Source organism: Pseudophryne corroboree, chromosome 2 (assembly GCF_028390025.1).
Source record: "Pseudophryne corroboree isolate aPseCor3 chromosome 2, aPseCor3.hap2, whole genome shotgun sequence".
NCBI classification, from domain to species: domain Eukaryota; kingdom Metazoa; phylum Chordata; class Amphibia; order Anura; family Myobatrachidae; genus Pseudophryne; species Pseudophryne corroboree.
The window spans coordinates 792,903,909-792,925,661 of record NC_086445.1 but is presented as its reverse complement, the minus strand read 5'-3'; the positions used below and the strand labels follow the sequence as shown (position 1 = coordinate 792,925,661).

General features: G+C 48.3%; 1 protein-coding gene across 3 annotated transcripts in view; it reads right to left on the bottom strand.

The window, feature by feature from the left end:
• Positions 1 to 21,753, bottom strand: part of LOC135048735 (uncharacterized) — a 1,076,079-nt gene that overhangs the window by 329,073 nt on the left and 725,253 nt on the right. The gene's annotated exons all lie outside the window — the stretch shown is intronic.

Sequence of the window (21,753 nt, the reverse complement as noted above, 5' to 3'; positions counted from 1 at the left end):
AAATAGCGTTTATCCTGGAACCCAGTAAACTAATGTCTCTTTGAGCATCCCTCATATACAAGACCGCATCTTTTATATGCCCTAGGGTCAATAATAAGAATTTACTTACCAATAATTCTATTTCTCGTAGTCCGTAGTGGATGCTGGGAACTCCGTAAGGACCATGGGGAATAGCGGCTTCGCAGGAGACTGGGCACAAAAGTAAAGCTTTAGGACTACCTGGTGTGCACTGGCTCCTCCCCCTATGACCCTCCTCCAAGCCTCAGTTAGGATACTGTGCCCGGACGAGCGTACACAATAAGGAAGGATTTTGAATCCCGGGTCTGACTCATACCAGCCACACCAATCACACCGTACAACCTGTGATCTGAACCCAGTTAACAGCATGATAACAGAGGAGCCTCTGGAAAGATGGCTCACAACAATAATAACCCGATTTTTGTAACAATAACTATGTACAAGTATTGCAGACAATCCGCACTTGGGATGGGCGCCCAGCATCCACTACGGACTACGAGAAATAGAATTATCGGTAAGTAAATTCTTATTTTCTCTGACGTCCTAGTGGATGCTGGGAACTCCGTAAGGACCATGGGGATTATACCAAAGCTCCCAAACGGGCGGGAGAGTGCGGATGACTCTGCAGCACCGAATGAGAGAACGCCAGGTCCTCCTCAGCCAGGGTATCAAATTTGTAGAATTTAGCAAACGTGTTTGCCCCTGACCAAGTAGCTGCTCGGCAAAGTTGTAACGCCGAGACCCCTCGGGCAGCCGCCCAAGATGAGCCCACCTTCCTTGTGGAATGGGCTTTTACAGATTTTGGCTGTGGCAGGCCTGCCACAGAATGTGCAAGCTGAATTGTACTACAAATCCAACGAGCAATAGTCTGCTTAGAAGCAGGAGCACCCAGCTTGTTGGGTGCATACAGGATAAACAGCGAGTCAGATTTCCTGACTCCAGCCGTCCTGGAAACATATATTTTCAAGGCCCTGACTACTAGAGATGAGCGCCTGAAATTTTTCGGGTTTTGTGTTTTGGTTTTGGGTTCGGTTCCGCGGCCGTGTTTTGGGTTCGACCGCGTTTTGGCAAAACCTCACCGGATTTTTTTTGTCGGATTCGGGTGTGTTTTGGATTCGGGTGTTTTTTTCAAAAAACACTAAAAAACAGCTTAAATCATAGAATTTGGGGGTCATTTTGATCCCAAAGTATTATTAACCTCAAAAACCATAATTTACACTCATTTTCAGTCTATTCTGAATACCTCACACCTCACAATATTATTTTTAGTCCTAAAATTTGCACCGAGGTCGCTGTGTGAGTAAGATAAGCGACCCTAGTGGCCGACACAAACACCGGGCCCATCTAGGAGTGGCACTGCAGTGTCACGCAGGATGTCCCTTCCAAAAAACCCTCCCCAAACAGCACATGACGCAAAGAAAAAAAGAGGCGCAATGAGGTAGCTGACTGTGTGAGTAAGATTAGCGACCCTAGTGGCCGACACAAACACCGGGCCCATCTAGGAGTGGCACTGCAGTGTCACGCAGGATGTCCCTTCCAAAAAACCCTCCCCAATCAGCACATGATGCAAAGAAAAAGAAAAGAAAAAAGAGGTGCAAGATGGAATTGTCCTTGGGCCCTCCCACCCACCCTTATGTTGTATAAACAAAACAGGACATGCACACTTTAACCAACCCATCATTTCAGTGACAGGGTCTGCCACACGACTGTGACTGATATGACGGGTTGGTTTGGACCCCCCCCAAAAAAGAAGCAATTAATCTCTCCTTGCACAAACTGGCTCTACAGAGGCAAGATGTCCACCTCATCTTCACCCTCCGATATATCACCGTGTACATCCCCCTCCTCACAGATTATCAATTCGTCCCCACTGGAATCCACCATCTCAGCTCCCTGTGTACTTTGTGGAGGCAATTGCTGCTGGTCAATGTCTCCGCGGAGGAATTGATTATAATTCATTTTAATGAACATCATCTTCTCCACATTTTCTGGATGTAACCTCGTACGCCGATTGCTGACAAGGTGAGCGGCGGCACTAAACACTCTTTCGGAGTACACACTTGTGGGAGGGCAACTTAGGTAGAATAAAGCCAGTTTGTGCAAGGGCCTCCAAATTGCCTCTTTTTCCTGCCAGTATAAGTACGGACTGTGTGACGTGCCTACTTGGATGCGGTCACTCATATAATCCTCCACCATTCTATCAATGTTGAGAGAATCATATGCAGTGACAGTAGACGACATGTCCGTAATCGTTGTCAGGTCCTTCAGTCCGGACCAGATGTCAGCATCAGCAGTCGCTCCAGACTGCCCTGCATCACCGCCAGCGGGTGGGCTCGGAATTCTGAGCCTTTTCCTCGCACCCCCAGTTGCGGGAGAATGTGAAGGAGGAGATGTTGACAGGTCGCGTTCCGCTTGACTTGACAATTTTGTCACCAGCAGGTCTTTGCACCCCAGCAGACTTGTGTCTGCCGGAAAGAGAGATCCAAGGTAGGCTTTAAATCTAGGATCGAGCACGGTGGCCAAAATGTAGTGCTCTGATTTCAACAGATTGACCACCCGTGAATCCTTGTTAAGCGAATTAAGGGCTGCATCCACAAGTCCCACATGCCTAGCGGAATCGCTCCCTTTTAGCTCCTTCTTCAATGCCTCCAGCTTCTTCTGCAAAAGCCTGATGAGGGGAATGACCTGACTCAGGCTGGCAGTGTCTGAACTGACTTCACGTGTGGCAAGTTCAAAGGGCATCAGAACCTTGCACAACGTTGAAATCATTCTCCACTGCACTTGAGACAGGTGCATTCCACCTCCTATATCGTGCTCAATTGTATAGGCTTGAATGGCCTTTTGCTGCTCCTCCAACCTCTGAAGCATATAGAGGGTTGAATTCCACCTCGTTACCACTTCTTGCTTCAGATGATGGCAGGGCAGGTTCAGTAGTTTTTGGTGGTGCTCCAGTCTTCTGTACGTGGTGCCTGTACGCCGAAAGTGTCCCGCAATTTTTCTGGCCACCGACAGCATCTCTTGCACGCCCCTGTCGTTTTTTAAATAATTCTGCACCACCAAATTCAAGGTATGTGCAAAACATGGGACGTGCTGGAATTTGCCCATATTTAATGCACACACAATATTGCTGGCGTTGTCCGATGCCACAAATCCACAGGAGAGTCCAATTGGGGTAAGCCATTCCGCGATGATCTTCCTCAGTTGCCGTAAGAGGTTTTCAGCTGTGTGCGTATTCTGGAAAGCGGTGATACAAAGCGTAGCCTGCCTAGGAAAGAGTTGGCGTTTGCGAGATGCTGCTACTGGTGCCGCCGCTGCTGTTCTTGCGGCGGGAGTCCATACATCTACCCAGTGGGCTGTCACAGTCATATAGTCCTGACCCTGCCCTGCTCCACTTGTCCACATGTCCGTGGTTAAGTGGACATTGGGTACAACTGCATTTTTTAGGACACTGGTGAGTCTTTTTCTGACGTCCGTGTACATTCTCGGTATCGCCTGCCTAGAGAAGTGGAACCTAGATGGTATTTGGTAACGGGGGCACACTGCCTCAATAAATTGTCTAGTTCCCTGTGAACTAACGGCGGATACCGGACGCACGTCTAACACCAACATAGTTGTCAAGGCCTCAGTTATCCGCTTTGCAGCAGGATGACTGCTGTGATATTTCATCTTCCTCGCAAAGGACTGTTGAACAGTCAATTGCTTACTGGAAGTAGTACAAGTGGGCTTACGACTTCCCCTCTGGGATGACCATCGACTCCCAGCAGCAACAACAGCAGCGCCAGCAGCAGTAGGCGTTACACGCAAGGATGCATCGGAGGAATGCCAGGCAGGAGAGGACTCGTCAGAATTGCCAGTGACATTGCCTGCAGGACTATTGGCATTCCTGGGGAAGGAGGAAATTGACACTGAGGGAGTTGGTGGGGTGGTTTGCGTGAGCTTGGTTACAAGAGGAAGGGATTTACTGGTCAGTGGACTGCTTCCGCTGTCACCCAAAGTTTTTGAACTTGTCACTGACTTATTATGAATGCGCTGCAGGTGACGTATAAGGGAGGATGTTCCGAGGTGGTTAACGTCCTTACCCCTACTTATTACAGCTTGACAAAGGGAACACACGGCTTGACACCTGTCGTCCGCATTTCTGTTGAAATAGTTCCACACCGAAGAGCTGATTTTTTTGGTATTTTCACCAGGCATGTCAACGGCCATATTCCTCCCACGGACAACAGGTGTCTCCCCGGGTGCCTGACTTAAACAAACCACCTCACCATCAGAATCCTCCTGGTCAATTTCCTCCCCAGCGCCAGCAACACCCATATCCTCCTCATCCTGGTGTACTTCAACACTGACATCTTCAATCTGACTATCAGGAACTGGACTGCGGGTGCTCCTTCCAGCACTTGCAGGGGGCGTGCAAATGGTGGAAGGCGCATGCTCTTCACGTCCAGTGTTGGGAAGGTCAGGCATCGCAACCGACACAATTGGACTCTCCTTGTGGATTTGGGATTTCGAAGAACGCACAGTTCTTTGCGGTGCTACTGCTTTTGCCAGCTTGAGTCTTTTCATTTTTCTAGCGAGAGGCTGAGTGCCTCCATCCTCATGTGAAGCTGAACCACTAGCCATGAACATAGGCCAGGGCCTCAGCCGTTCCTTGCCACTCCGTGTGGTAAATGGCATATTGGCAAGTTTACGCTTCTCCTCCGACAATTTTATTTTAGGTTTTGGAGTCCTTTTTTTACTGATATTTGGTGTTTTGGATTTGACATGCTCTGTACTATGACATTGGGCATCGGCCTTGGCAGACGACGTTGCTGGCATTTCATCGTCTCGGCCATGACTAGTGGCAGCAGCTTCAGCACGAGGTGGAAGTGGATCTTGATCTTTCCCTAATTTTGGAACCTCAACATTTTTGTTCTCCATATTTTAATAGGCACAACTAAAAGGCACCTCAGGTAAACAATGGAGATGGATGGATACTAGTATACAATTATGGACGGACTGCCGAGTGCCGACACAGAGGTAGCTACAGCCGTGAACTACCGTACTGTGTCTGCTGCTAATATAGACTGGTTGATAAAGAGATGTCGTAGTATGTATGTATGAAGAAGAAAGAAAAAAAAACCACGGGTAGGTGGTATACAATTATGGACGGACTGCCGAGTGCCGACACAGAGGTAGCCACAGCCGTGAACTACCGTACTGTACTGTGTCTGCTGCTAATATAGACTGGTTGATAAAGAGATGTAGTAGTATGTATGTATAAAGAAGAAAGAAAAAAAAACCACGGGTAGGTGGTATACAATTATGGACGGACTGCCGAGTGCCGACACAGAAGTAGCCACAGCCATGAACTACCGTACTGTACTGTGTCTGCTGCTAATATAGACTGGTTGATAAAGAGATGTCGTAGTATGTATGTATGAAGAAGAAAGAAAAAAAAACCACGGTTAGGTGGTATACAATTATGGACGGACTGCCGAGTGCCGACACAGAGGTAGCCACAGCCGTGAACTACCGTACTGTACTGTGTCTGCTGCTAATATAGACTGGTTGATAAAGAGATGTCGTAGTATGTATGTATAAAGAAGAAAGAAAAAAAAACCACGGTTAGGTGGTATACAATTATGGACGGACTGCCGAGTGCCGACACAGAGGTAGCCACAGCCGTGAACTACCGTACTGTACTGTGTCTGCTGCTAATATAGACTGGTTGATAAAGAGATGTAGTAGTATGTATGTATAAAGAAGAAAGAAAAAAAAAACACGGGTAGGTGGTATACAATTATGGATGGACTGCCGAGTGCCGACACAGAGGTAGCTACAGCCGTGAACTACCGTACTGTGTCTGCTGCGACTGGATGATAAATAATGATATAAAAAATATATATATATCACTACTGCAGCCGGACAGGTATATATATTATATAATGACGGACCTGCTGGACACTGTCTGTCAGCAGAATGAGTTTTTTATAGAATAAAAAAAAAAACACCACACAAGTGAAGTCACACGACGAGTGTTTAACTTTTTCAGGCAATCACAATATAGTATACTACTAACTATACTGGTGGTCAGTGTGGTCAGGTCACTGGTCAGTCACACTGGCAGTGGCACTCCTGCAGCAAAAGTGTGCACTGTTTAATTTTAATATAATATGTACTCCTGGCTCCTGCTATAACCTATAACTGGCACTGCAGTAGTGCTCCCCAGTCTCCCCCACAATTATAAGCTGTGTGAGCTGAGCAGTCAGACAGATATATATAATATATATAGATAATAGATGATGCAGCACACTGGCCTGAGCCTGAGCAGTGCACACAGATATGGTATGTGACTGACTGAGTCACTGTGTGTATCGCTTTTTTCAGGCAGAGAACGGATATATTAAATAAACTGCACTGTGTGTCTGGTGGTCACTCACTATATAATATATTATGTACTCCTGGCTCCTGCTATAACCTATAACTGGCACTGCAGTAGTGCTCCCCAGTCTCCCCCACAATTATAAGCTGTGTGAGCTGAGCAGTCAGACAGATATATATAATATTATATATAGATAATAGATGATGCAGCACACTGGCCTGAGCCTGAGCAGTGCACACAGATATGGTATGTGACTGACTGAGTCACTGTGTGTATCGCTTTTTTCAGGCAGAGAACGGATATATTAAATAAACTGCACTGTGTGTCTGGTGGTCACTCACTATATAATATATTATGTACTCCTGGCTCCTGCTATAACCTATAACTGGCACTGCAGTAGTGCTCCCCAGTCTCCCCCACAATTATAAGCTGTGTGAGCTGAGCAGTCAGACAGATATATATAATATTATATATAGATAATAGATGATGCAGCACACTGGCCTGAGCCTGAGCAGTGCACACAGATATGGTATGTGTCTGTGACTGACTGAGTCACTGTGTGTATCGCTTTTTTCAGGCAGAGAACGGATATATTAAATAAACTGCACTGTGTGTCTGGTGGTCACTCACTATATAATATATTATGTACTCCTGGCTCCTGCTATAACCTATAACTGGCACTGCAGTAGTGCTCCCCAGTCTCCCCCACAATTATAAGCTGTGTGAGCTGAGCAGTCAGACAGATATATATAATATTATATATAGATAATAGATGATGCAGCACACTGGCCTGAGCCTGAGCAGTGCACACAGATATGGTATGTGACTGAGTCACTGTGTGCTGTGTATCGCTTTTTTCAGGCAGAGAACGGATTATAAAGTAAACTGCACTGTCCTCACTAGTAAACTCTCTCCACTCAGTCTCTACACTTCTACAGTAACAGTACTCCTCCTAGTCAGCTCCAGTAAATCTCTCTCAGTCTCTTATAATCTAAATGGAGAGGACGCCAGCCACGTCCTCTCCCTATCAATCTCAATGCACGTGTGAAAATGGCGGCGACGCGCGGCTCCTTATATAGAATCCGAGTCTCGCGATAGAATCCGAGCCTCGCGAGAATCCGACAGCGTCATGATGACGTTCGGGCGCGCTCGGGTTAACCGAGCAAGGCGGGAAGATCCGAGTCGCTCGGACCCGTGAAAAAAAACATGAAGTTCTGGCGGGTTCGGATTCAGAGAAACCGAACCCGCTCATCTCTACTGACTACGTCCAACAACTTGGAGTCCTCCAAGTCACTAGTAGCCGCAGGTACCACAATAGGTTGGTTCAGATGAAACACTGAAACCACCTTAGGGAGAAAATGAGGACGAGTCCTCAATTCCGCCCTGTCTGAATGGAAGATCAGATAAGGGCTTTTACAGGATAAAGCCCGCCAATTCTGACACGCGCCTGGCCGAGGCCAGGGCCAACAACATGACCACTTTTCATGTGAGATATTTTAACTCCACAGATTCAAGTGGTTCAAACCAATGTGATTTTAGGAACCCCAAAACTACATTGAGATCCCAAGGTGCCACTGGAGGCACAAAAGGAGGCTGTATATGCAGTACCCCTTTTACAAACGTCTGAACTTCAGGTAGTGAAGCTAGTTTTTTCTGGAAGAAAATTGACAGGGCCGAAATTTGAACCTTAATGGACCCCAATTTTAGGCCCATAGACACTCCTGTTTACAGGAAATGCAGGAATCGACCTAGTTGAAATTCCTCCATCGGGGCCTTACTGGCCTCGCACCACGCAACATATTTTCGCCAAATGCGGTGATAATGCTTTGCAGTTACATCCTTCCTGGCTTGATCAGGGTAGGGATGACTTCATCCGGAATGCCTTTTTCCTTCAGGATCCGGCGTTCAACCGCCCTGCCGTCAAACGCAGCCGCGGTAAGTCTTGGAATAGACAGGGTCCTTGCTGGAGCAGGTCCCTTCTTAGAGGTAGAGGCCACGGGTCCTCCGTGAGCATCTCTTGAAGTTCCGGGTACCAAGTCCTTCTTGGCCAATCCGGAGCCACGAGTATAGTTCTTACTCCCCTCCGTCTTATAATTCTCAGTACTTTTGGTATGAGAGGAAGAGGAGGGAACACATACACTGACTGGTACACCCACGGTGTTACCAGAGCGTCCACAGCTATTGCCTGAGGGTCCCTTGACCTGGCGCAATACCTGTCCAATTTTTTGTTTAGGCGGGACGCCATCATGTCCACCTTTGGTTTTTCCCAATGGTTTACAATCATGTGGAAGACTTCTGGGTGAAGTCCCGACTCTCCCGGGTGGAGGTCGTGCCTGCTGAGGAAGTCTGCTTCCCAGTTGTCCACTCCCGGAATGAACACTGCTGACAATGCTATCACATGATTTTCCGCCCAGCGAAAAATCCTTGCAGCTTCTGCCATTGCCCTCCGGCTTCTTGTGCCGCCCTGTCTGTTTACGTGGGCGACTGCCGTGATGTTGTCCGACTGGATCAGCACCGGCTGACCTTGAAGCAGAGGTCTTGCTTGGCTTAGGGCATTGTAAATGGCCCTTAGCTCCAAAATATTCATGTGAAGTGATGTCTCCAGGCTTGACCACAAGCCCTGGAAATTTCTTCCCTGTGTGACTGCTCCCCAGCCTCGCAGGCTGGCATCCGTGGTCACCAGGACCCAGTCCTGAATGCCGAAACTGCGGCCCTCTAGAAGATGAGCACTCTGCAACCACCACAGGAGAGACACCCTTGTCTTTGGTGACAGGGTTATCCGCTGATGCATCTGAAGATGCGATCCGGACCATTTGTCCAGCAGGTCCCACTGGAAAGTTCTTGCGTGGAATCTGCCGAATGGAATTGCTTCGTAGGAAGCCACCATTTTTCCCAGGACCCTTGTGCACTGATGCACTGACACTTGGCCTGGTTTTAGGAGGTTTCTGACTAGTTCGGATAACTCCCTGGCTTTCTCCTCCGGAAGAAAACACCTTTTTCTGGACTGTGTACAGGATCATCCCTAGGAATAGAAGGCGTGTCGTCGGGATCAGCTGCGATTTTGGAATATTGAGAATCCAACCGTGCTGCCGCAGCACTATCTGAGATAGTGCTACCCCGACTTCCAACTGTTCCCTGGATCTTGCCCTTATCAGGAGATCGTCCAAGTAAGGGATAACTAAAACTCCCTTCTTTCGAAGGAGTATCATCATTTCGGCCATTACCTTGGTAAAGACCCGGGGTGCCGTGGACAATCCAAACGGCAGCGTCTGAAACTGATAGTGACAGGTCTGTACCACAAACCTGAGGTACCCTTGGAGAAGGGTAAATTGGGACATGTAGGTAAGCATCTTTTATGTCCAGAGAGACCATATAGTCCCCTTCTTCCAGGTTTGCAATCACTGCTCTGAGTGACTCCATCTTGAATTTGAACCTTTGTATGTAAGTGTTCAAGGATTTTAGATTTAAAATTGGTCTCACCGAGCCGTCCGGCTTCGGTACCACAAATAGTGTGGAATAGTACCCCTTTCCCTGTTGCAGGAGGGGTACCTTGATTATCACCTGCTGGGAATACAGCCTGTGAATGGCTTGCAATACTGCCTCCCTGTCTGAGGGAGACGTCGGTAAAGCAGACTTTATGAAACGGCGAGGGGGAGACGTCTCGAATTTCTTGAGACGGGCCCCCACCGTGCCTGAGTCCGCTTGTAAAGCCCCAGCGTCATGCTGAGGACTTTGCGGAGGCGGGAGAGGGCTTTTGTTCCTGGGAACTGGCTGTTTGCTGCAGCCTTTTTCCTCTCCCTCTGCCACGGGGCAGAAATGAGGCGCCTTTTGCCCGCTTGCCCTTATGGGGCCGAAAGGACTGCGCCTGATAATACGGCGTCTTCTTAGGTTGAGAAGCTACCTGGGGTAAAAATGTGGATTTTCCAGCAGTTGCCGTGGCTACCAGGTCTGATAGACCTACCCCAAATAACTCTTCCCCCTTATAAGGCAATACTTCCATGTGCCTTTTAGAATCCGCATCACCTGACCACTGCCGCGTCCATAAACCTCTTCTTGCAGAAATGGACAGCGCGCTAACTCTTGATGCCAGTCGGCAAATATCCCTCTGTGCATCACGCATATATAAAAATGCATCTTTCAAATGCTCTATAGTCAGTAATATACTGTCCCTATCTAGGGTATCAATATTTTCAGTCAGGGAATCCGACCACGCCACGCCCACACTGCACATCCAGGCTTAGGCGATTGCTGGTCGCAGTATAACACCCGTGTGAGTGTATATACATTTTAGGATATTCTCCTGCTTTCTATCGGCAGGTTCCTTTAGGGCGGCCGTATCAGCAGGGGGTAGTGCTACCTGTTTAGACAAGCGTGTGAGCGCTTTATCCACCCTAGGGGGTGTTTCCCAACGTGTCCTATCCTCTGGCGGGAAAGGGTATGATGCCAATAACCTTTTAGGAATTATCAGTTTTTTATCGGGGGAAACCCACGCCTCATCACACACTTCATTTAATTCCTCGGATACAGGAAAAACTACAGGCAGTTTTTTCTCACCGAACATAATACCCTTTTTAGTGGTACTTGTATTATCAGAGATATGCAATACATTTTTCATTGCTGCAATCATGTAACGTGTGGCCCTACTGGAAGTCACGTTTGTCTCCTCATCATCGACACTGGAGTCAGTATCCGTGTCTGTGTCTGCCATTTGAGGTAACGGGCGTTTTAAGCCCCTGATGGCGTTTGAGACCCCTGGACAGGCACAAGCTGAGTAGCCGGCTGTCTCATGTCGTCAACTGTCTTTCGTAAAGAACTGACACTGTCACGCAATTCCTTCCATAAGCTCAGCCACTCAGGTGTCGACTCCCTAGGGGGTGACAACTCTATAATAGGCAATTGCTCCGCCTCCATCTCATTTTCCTCCTCAAACATGTCGACACAATCGTACCGACACACCGCACACACACAGGGAATGCTCTGATAGAGGACAGGACCCCACTAGCCCTTTGGGGAGACAGAGGGAGAGTATGCCAGCACACACCAGAGCGCTATATATAGACAGGAATACCACTATAAAACGTGCTTTTCCCTTTATAGCTGCTGTTATTATTAGAACTGCGCCAAATTAGTGCCCCCCTCTCTTTTTTACCCTTTTCTGTAGTGCAGGACTGCAGGGGAGAGTCAGGGAGACGTCCTTCCAGCGGAGCTGTGATGGAAAATGGCGCCTGTGTGCTGAGGAGATAGGCTCCGCCCCCTTCTCGGCGGCCTTTTCTCCCGCTTTTTGGTGAGTTCTGGCAGGGGTTAAAATACATCCATATAGCCCTGGGGGTTATATGTGGTGTATTTTCGCCAGCCAAGGTGTTTACATTGCTGCTCAGGGCGCCCCCCCCTAGCGCCCTGCACCCTCAGTGACCGAAGTGTGAAGTGTGCCTGAGTAACAATGGCGCACAGCTGCAGTGCTGTGCGCTACCTTGTTGAAGACTGATGTCTTCTGCCGCCGATTTTTCCGGACCTCTTCTTGCTTCTGGCTCTGTAAGGGGGCCGGCGGCGCGGCTCTGGGACCGGACTCCGAGGCTGGGCCTGTGTTCGGTCCCTCTGGAGCTAATGGTGTCCAGTAGCCTAAGAAGCCCAAGCTGGCTGCAAGCAGGCAGGTTCGCTTCTTCTCCCCTTAGTCCCTCGATGCAGTGAGCCTGTTGCCAGCAGGTCTCACTGAAAATAAAAAACCTAAAACTAAACTTTCACTAAGAAGCTCAGGAGAGCCCCTAGTGTGCACCCTTCTCGGCCGGGCACAAAATCTAACTGAGGCTTGGAGGAGGGTCATAGGGGGAGGAGCCAGTGCACACCAGGTAGTCCTAAAGCTTTACTTTTGTGCCCAGTCTCCTGCGGAGCCGCTATTCCCCATGGTCCTTACGGAGTTCCCAGCATCCACTAGGACGTCAGAGAAAAAATGGTATCCTTATCAAGAGTCTCAATATCCGTTAATAAGGAATCTGTCCATGCTGCTACAGCACTACAAACCCAGGTCGACGCAATAGCCGGTCTGAGTAACGTACCAGAATGTGTGTAAATGGACTTCAGGGTAACCTCTTGCTTGCGGTCAGCAGGATCCTTGAGGGTAGCCGTATCTTGGGATGGAAGCGCTATCTTTTTTTATAAGCACGTCAAGGCCTTGTCCACCATAGGGGAGGATTCCCACCGTAACCTGTCCTGCGACGGGAAAGGATACGCTGTTAGGATCCTTTTGGGAATCTGCAGCTTTTTCACATACTTCGTTCAGCTCATGTGAGGAGGGAAAGGAGACCTCAGGTTTCTTTCCTTTATACATGCGTACCCTCGTGTCAGGAACAGGGGGTTCCTCAGTGATATGCAACACATCTTTTATTGCGATAATCATATATCGAATACCTTTCGCCAACTTTGGCTGTAATTTTGTATCATCGTAATCGACACTGGAGTCTGAATCCGTGTCGGTATCTGTGTCAACTATTTGGGATAGTGGGCGCTTCTGAGACCCTGAAGGTCCCGGCGACATAGGGACAGGCATGGGTTGACTCCCTGACTGTGCCCCAGCTTCGGCTTTGTCTAGCCTTTTGTGCAATGAATTAACATTTGCACTTAAAACATTCCACATATCCATCCAGTCCGGCGTCGGCACCGCCGACGGAGACCTAACATTCATAAACTCCCCCTCCTCCTTAGGTGAGCCCTCAACCTCAGACATGTCTACACACACGTACCGACACACCACACATACACAGGGAAGCTCTTTTCTGAAGACAGGTTCCCCACCAGGCCCTTTGGAGAGACAGAGAGAGAGTATGCCAGCACACACCCCAGCGCTATATGACCCAGGAATAACACCGTAAATTAATGTTTACCCAGCAGCGCTGTTTTATGTATCTGAGCCAATTATGTGCCCCCCCCCTCTACTTTAAAACCCTCTGTCACCGTGTGTCAAGCAGGGGAGAGTCCGGGGTGATTCCTCTCTGCGGTGCTGTGGTGAAAAATGGCGCTGGTGAGTGCTGAGGGAGAAGCCCCGCCCCCTCGGCGGCGGGCTTATGTCCCGCTCAATTTTTTTCAATACATGGCGGGGGCTCTTTTTATACATGTACAGTGCCCAGCTGTACATGTATATATACATTTGTGCCATAAGAGAGGTTTATATTGCTGCCCAGGGCACCCCCCCCCCTGCGCCCTGCACCCTTACAGTGACCAGAGTGTGTGAGGTGAAGGGGAGCAATGGCGCACAGCTGCAGTGCTGTGCGTTACCTCAGTGAAGATTCAAGTGTCTTCTGCCGCCTCAGATGGGTCTTTTCCTCACATACTCACCCGGCTTCTTTCTTCCGGCTCTGCGAGGAGGACGGCGGCGCGGCTCTGGGACGGACGGCGAGGGTGAGACCTGCGTACCGATCCCTCTGGAGCTAATGGTGTCCAGTAGCCTAAGAAACAGAGCCCTGAACTCAGAGAAGTGGGTCTGTTTCTCTTTCCTCAGTCCCTCGATGCAGGGAGTCTGTTGCCAGCAGGCTCGCTGAAAATAAAAAACCTAACAAAAATGCTTTCTTACAGGAAACTCAGGAGAGCTCCTGAAATGCACCCAGTCTCCACTGGGCACAGTATCAAACTGAGGTCTGGAGGAGGGGCATAGAGGGAGGAGCCAGTGCACACCCAGAGTCAAAGTCTTTCTTAAAGTGCCCATGTCTCCTGCGGAGCCCATCTATCCCCATGGTCCTTACGGAGTCCCAGCATCCTCTAGGACGTTAGAGAAATATACAGTAACAAATAGTACTGTAAGTGCCACCCTGACCACACCAGTGTCGGACTGGTGCATGAAGGGCCCACCGGGGATGCTGTTGTAGGGGCTCATGCTTAAGGGTGTGGCCAGGCTCCACTGGGGTGTGGCCAGCCACCACAGAGGTTTGTAACCATTACAGAGTACATGTTCTGTTCCCCTTGGTAAATATATAATAAACCATATTCTTGTGAAGTATAATGTAACATAAGTATAATGCATAATTCAAGTGCACTAGGATAGAGTCTGGAACCTGATCCCTAGAGGAGGAGGAGGGCCCACAGGCAGTGGGGCCCACCGGTGGTTTCCCCTGTTCCCCTGTGGGCCAGTCCGACCCTGCCTGTGCTGGACTGAGAATAGCTGCAACTGCTGCTGCTAGGTAGGGGAGGCGGGGGGACTTGGACCCCCTCTGGGCCCCTCCATCAGGCCTGGGCCCAGTTAAATAATACCTTGAGAGGTTTAGCCATGTCTTAAACTCTGCATTCACCTCTGATCAGGCCCATAATGTACCATGACATAGCTGTGATTCTAGCTACTTAAAATCTAAAATAACAAAAACACTGCTGGGATACAGATAATAGAATATGGAAAACTCTGCTACTTCACTAATACCCCTTTCACATCGCACAAATAACCCGGTATCGACACGGCATATTGCCGTGTCGAAAACGGGTCAGTGTGCGATGTGAAAGCTCCTTTGCTGAATTAGCGGGTCGCCTGACCCGGTAATTCAACCCAGTAAAAAAGAAGGGTTATTACCGGGTTGAATACCGGGTCAGGTGCAGTGTGAATGGGAGCCGTTCCGATGCGACACGGCTCCCATTCACAGCATAGGGAGAGGCGGCGCAGGAGATGAGCTCATCTCCCAGCTCCGCCTCCACCCCCGCCGCTGCTGCGCCCCCCGCTGCTATGGCAACCGACCCGGTATATTGCCGGGTCGGAAAGCCAGCAAAGGAGCGCAAATGCCGGATCCCACCCGGTAAGGACACGTTTCTCTTACCGGGTGGGATCCGGCATTTGCGATCTGAAAGCTGCATTACATACTAGAGATGAGCGGGTTCGGTTTCTCTGAATCCGAACCCGCCCGAACTTCATGGTTTTTTTCACGGGTCCGAGCAGACTCGGATCCTCCCGCCTTGCTCGGTTAACCCGAGCGCGCCCGAACGTCATCATGACGCTGTCGGATTCTCGCGAGACTCGTATTCTATATAAGGAGCCGCGCGTCGCCGCCATTTTCACACGTGCATTGAGATTGATAGGGAGAGGACGTGGCTGGCGTCCTCTCCATTTAGATTATAAGAGAGAGAGATTTACTGGAGCTTAGGACTAGGAGGAGTACTGTAGAAGTGTAGAGAGTGCAGAGAGTTTACTAGTGAGTGACCACCAGACAGTGCAGTTTATTTAATATATCCGTTCTCTGCCTGAAAAAAGCGATACACACAGTGACTCAGTCACATACCATATCTGTGTGCACTGCTCGGGCTCAGCCCAGTGTGCTGCATCATCTATATATATTATATATCTGTCTGACTGCTCAGCTCACACAGCTTATAATTGTGGGGGAGACTGGGGAGCACTGCAGTGCCAGTTATAGGTTATAGCAGGAGCCAGGAGTACATAATATTATATTAAAATTAAACAGTGCACACTTTTGCTGCAGGAGTGCCACTGCCAGTGTGACTGACCAGTGACCTGACCACACTGACCACCAGTATAGTTAGTAGTATACTTATATTGTGATTGCCTGAAAAAGTTAAACACTCGTCGTGTGACTTCACTTGTGTGTTGTTGTTTTTTTTATTCTATAAAAATAAAACTCATTCTGCTGACAGACAGTGTCCAGCAGGTCCGTCATTATATAATATATAATATATACCTGTCCGGCTGCAGTAGTGATATATATATATTTTTTATATCATTTATCATCCAGTCGCAGCAGACACAGTACGGTAGTTCACGGCTGTGGCTACCTCTGTGTCTGCACTCGGCAGGCAGTCCGTCCATAATTGTATACCACCTAACCGTGGTTTTTTTTTCTTCTTTATACATACATACTACTACGACATCTCTTTATCAACCAGTCTATATTAGCAGCAGACACAGTACAGTACGGTAGTTCACGGCTGTGGCTACCTCTGTGTCTGCACTCGGCAGGCAGTCCGTCCATAATTGTATACCACCTAACCGTGGTTTTTTTTTCTTTCTTCTTTATACATACATAGTTACATAGACATCTCTTTATCAACCAGTCTATATTAGCAGCAGACACAGTACAGTACGGTAGTTCACGGCTGTGGCTACCTCTGTGTCTGCACTCGGCAGGCAGTCCGTCCATAATTGTATACCACCTAACCGTGGTTTTTTTTTCTTTCTTCTTTATACATACATAGTTACATAGACATCTCTTTATCAACCAGTCTATATTAGCAGCAGACACAGTACAGTACGGTAGTTCACGGCTGTGGCTACCTCTGTGTCTGCACTCGGCAGGCAGTCCGTCCATAATTGTATACCACCTAACCGTGGTTTTTTTTTCTTTCTTCTTTATACATACATAGTTACATAGACATCTCTTTATCAACCAGTCTATATTAGCAGCAGACACAGTACAGTACGGTAGTTCACGGCTGTGGCTACCTCTGTGTCTGCACTCGGCAGGCAGTCCGTCCATAATTGTATACCACCTAACCGTGGTTTTTTTTTCTTTCTTCTTTATACATACATAGTTACATAGACATCTCTTTATCAACCAGTCTATATTAGCAGCAGACACAGTACAGTACGGTAGTTCACGGCTGTGGCTACCTCTGTGTCTGCACTCGGCAGGCAGTCCGTCCATAATTGTATACCACCTAACCGTGGTTTTTTTTTCTTTCTTCTTTGTACATACATACTACTACGACATCTCTTTATCAACCAGTCTATATTATTAGCAGCAGACACAGTACAGTACGGTAGTTCACGGCTGTGGCTACCTCTGTGTCTGCACTCGGCAGGCAGTCCGTCCATAATTGTATACCACCTAACCGTGGTTTGTTTTTCTTTCTTCTTTATACATACATAGTTACATAGACATCTCTTTATCAACCAGTCTATATTAGCAGCAGACACAGTACAGTACGGTAGTTCACGGCTGTGGCTACCTCTGTGTCTGCACTCGGCAGGCAGTCCGTCCATAATTGTATACCACCTAACCGTGGTTTTTTTTTCTTTCTTCTTTATACATACATAGTTACATAGACATCTCTTTATCAACCAGTCTATATTAGCAGCAGACACAGTACAGTACGGTAGTTCACGGCTGTGGCTACCTCTGTGTCTGCACTCGGCAGGCAGTCCGTCCATAATTGTATACCACCTAACCGTGGTTTTTTTTTCTTTCTTCTTTATACATACATAGTTACATAGACATCTCTTTATCAACCAGTCTATATTAGCAGCAGACACAGTACAGTACGGTAGTTCACGGCTGTGGCTACCTCTGTGTCTGCACTCGGCAGGCAGTCCGTCCATAATTGTATACCACCTAACCGTGGTTTTTTTTTCTTTCTTCTTTATACATACATAGTTACATAGACATCTCTTTATCAACCAGTCTATATTAGCAGCAGACACAGTACAGTACGGTAGTTCACGGCTGTGGCTACCTCTGTGTCTGCACTCGGCAGGCAGTCCGTCCATAATTGTATACCACCTAACCGTGGTTTTTTTTTCTTTCTTCTTTGTACATACATACTACTACGACATCTCTTTATCAACCAGTCTATATTATTAGCAGCAGACACAGTACAGTACGGTAGTTCACGGCTGTGGCTACCTCTGTGTCTGCACTCGGCAGGCAGTCCGTCCATAATTGTATACCACCTAACCGTGGTTTGTTTTTCTTTCTTCTTTATACATACATAGTTACATAGACATCTCTTTATCAACCAGTCTATATTAGCAGCAGACACAGTACAGTACGGTAGTTCACGGCTGTGGCTACCTCTGTGTCTGCACTCGGCAGGCAGTCCATAATTGTATACTAGTATCCATCTCCATTGTTTACCTGAGGTGCCTTTTAGTTGTGCCTATTAAAATATGGAGAACAAAAATGTTGAGGTTCCAAAATTAGGGAAAGATCAAGATCCACTTCCACCTCGTGCTGAAGCTGCTGCCACTAGTCATGGCCGAGACGATGAAATGCCAGCAACGTCGTCTGCCAAGGCCGATGCCCAATGTCATAGTACAGAGCATGTCAAATCCAAAACACCAAATATCAGAAAAAAAAGGACTCCAAAACCTAAAATAAAATTGTCGGAGGAGAAGCGTAAACTTGCCAATATGCCATTTACGACACGGAGTGGCAAGGAACGGCTGAGGCCCTGGCCTATGTTCATGGCTAGTGGTTCAGCTTCACATGAGGATGGAAGCACTCAGCCTCTCGCTAGAAAAATGAAAAGACTCAAGCTGGCAAAAGCAGCACAGCAAAGAACTGTGCATTCTTCGAAATCCCAAATCCACAAGGAGAGTCCAATTGTGTCGGTTGCGATGCCTGACCTTCCCAACACTGGACGTGAAGAGCATGCGCCTTCCACCATTTGCACGCCCCCTGCAAGTGCTGGAAGGAGCACCCGCAGTCCAGTTCCTGATAGTCAGATTGAAGATGTCAGTGTTGAAGTACACCAGGATGAGGAGGATATGGGTGTTGCTGGCGCTGGGGAGGAAATTGACCAGGAGGATTCTGATGGTGAGGTGGTTTGTTTAAGTCAGGCACCCGGGGAGACACCTGTTGTCCGTGGGAGGAATATGGCCGTTGACATGCCAGGTGAAAATACCAAAAAAATCAGCTCTTCGGTGTGGAGGTATTTCAACAGAAATGCGGACAACAGGTGTCAAGCCGTGTGTTCCCTTTGTCAAGCTGTAATAAGTAGGGGTAAGGACGTTAACCACCTCGGAACATCCTCCCTTATACGTCACCTGCAGCGCATTCATAATAAGTCAGTGACAAGTTCAAAAACTTTGGGTGACAGCGGAAGCAGTCCACTGACCAGTAAATCCCTTCCTCTTGTAACCAAGCTCACGCAAACCACCCCACCAACTCCCTCAGTGTCAATTTCCTCCTTCCCCAGGAATGCCAATAGTCCTGCAGGCCATGTCACTGGCAATTCTGACGATTCCTCTCCTGCCTGGGATTCCTCCGATGCATCCTTGCGTGTAACGCCTACTGCTGCTGGCGCTGCTGTTGTTGCTGCTGGGAGTCGATGGTCATCCCAGAGGGGAAGTCGTAAGCCCACTTGTACTACTTCCAGTAAGCAATTGACTGTTCAACAGTCCTTTGCGAGGAAGATGAAATATCACAGCAGTCATCCTGCTGCAAAGCGGATAACTGAGGCCTTGACAACTATGTTGGTGTTAGACGTGCGTCCGGTATCCGCCGTTAGTTCACAGGGAACTAGACAATTTATTGAGGCAGTGTGCCCCCGTTACCAAATACCATCTAGGTTCCACTTCTCTAGGCAGGCGATACCGAGAATGTACACGGACGTCAGAAAAAGACTCACCAGTGTCCTAAAAAATGCAGTTGTACCCAATGTCCACTTAACCACGGACATGTGGACAAGTGGAGCAGGGCAGGGTCAGGACTATTTGACTGTGACAGCCCACTGGGTAGATGTATGGACTCCCGCCGCAAGAACAGCAGCGGCGGCACCAGTAGCAGCATCTCGCAAACGCCAACTCTTTCCTAGGCAGGCTACGCTTTGTATCACCGCTTTCCAGAATACGCACACAGCTGAAAACCTCTTACGGCAACTGAGGAAGATCATCGCGGAATGGCTTACCCCAATTGGACTCTCCTGTGGATTTGTGGCATCGGACAACGCCAGCAATATTGTGTGTGCATTAAATATGGGCAAATTCCAGCACGTCCCATGTTTTGCACATACCTTGAATTTGGTGGTGCAGAATTTTTTAAAAAACGACAGGGGCGTGCAAGAGATGCTGTCGGTGGCCAGAAGAATTGCGGGACACTTTCGGCGTACAGGCACCACGTACAGAAGACTGGAGCACCACCAAAAACTACTGAACCTGCCCTGCCATCATCTGAAGCAAGAAGTGGTAACGAGGTGGAATTCAACCCTCTATATGCTTCAGAGGTTGGAGGAGCAGCAAAAGGCCATTCAAGCCTATACAATTGAGCACGATATAGTAGGTGGAATGCACCTGTCTCAAGCGCAGTGGAGAATGATTTCAACGTTGTGCAAGGTTCTGATGCCCTTTGAACTTGCCACACGTGAAGTCAGTTCAGACACTGCCAGCCTGAGTCAGGTCATTCCCCTCATCAGGCTTTTGCAGAAGAAGCTGGAGACATTGAAGGAGGAGCTAACACGGAGCGATTCCGCTAGGCATGTGGGACTTGTGGATGGAGCCCTTAATTCGCTTAACAAGGATTCACGGGTGGTCAATCTGTTGAAATCAGAGCACTACATTTTGGCCACCGTGCTCGATCCTAGATTTAAAGCCTACCTTGGATCTCTCTTTCCGGCAGACACAAGTCTGCTGGGGTTGAAAGACCTGCTGGTGACAAAATTGTCAAGTCAAGCGGAACGCGACCTGTCAACATCTCCTCCTTCACATTCTCCCGCAACTGGGGGTGCGAGGAAAAGGCTCAGAATTCCGAGCCCACCCGCTGGCGGTGATGCAGGGCAGTCTGGAGCGACTGCTGATGCTGACATCTGGTCCGGACTGAAGGACCTGACAACGATTACGGACATGTCGTCTACTGTCACTGCATATGATTCTCTCAACATTGATAGAATGGTGGAGGATTATATGAGTGACCGCATCCAAGTAGGCACGTCACACAGTCCGTACTTATACTGGCAGGAAAAAGAGGCAATTTGGAGGCCCTTGCACAAACTGGCTTTATTCTACCTAAGTTGCCCTCCCACAAGTGTGTACTCCGAAAGAGTGTTTAGTGCCGCCGCTCACCTTGTCAGCAATCGGCGTACGAGGTTACATCCAGAAAATGTGGAGAAGATGATGTTCATTAAAATGAATTATAATCAATTCCTCCGCGGAGACATTGACCAGCAGCAATTGCCTCCACAAAGTACACAGGGAGCTGAGATGGTGGATTCCAGTGGGGACGAATTGATAATCTGTGAGGAGGGGGATGTACACGGTGATATATCGGAGGGTGATGATGAGGTGGACATCTTGCCTCTGTAGAGCCAGTTTGTGCAAGGAGAGATTAATTGCTTCTTTTTTGGGGGGGGTCCAAACCAACCCGTCATATCAGTCACAGTCGTGTGGCAGACCCTGTCACTGAAATGATGGGTTGGTTAAAGTGTGCATGTCCTGTTTTGTTTATACAACATAAGGGTGGGTGGGAGGGCCCAAGGACAATTCCATCTTGCACCTCTTTTTTCTTTTCTTTTTCTTTGCATCATGTGCTGATTGGGGAGGGTTTTTTGGAAGGGACATCCTGCGTGACACTGCAGTGCCACTCCTAAATGGGCCCGGTGTTTGTGTCGGCCACTAGGGTCGCTAATCTTACTCACACAGTCAGCTACCTCATTGCGCCTCTTTTTTTCTTTGCGTC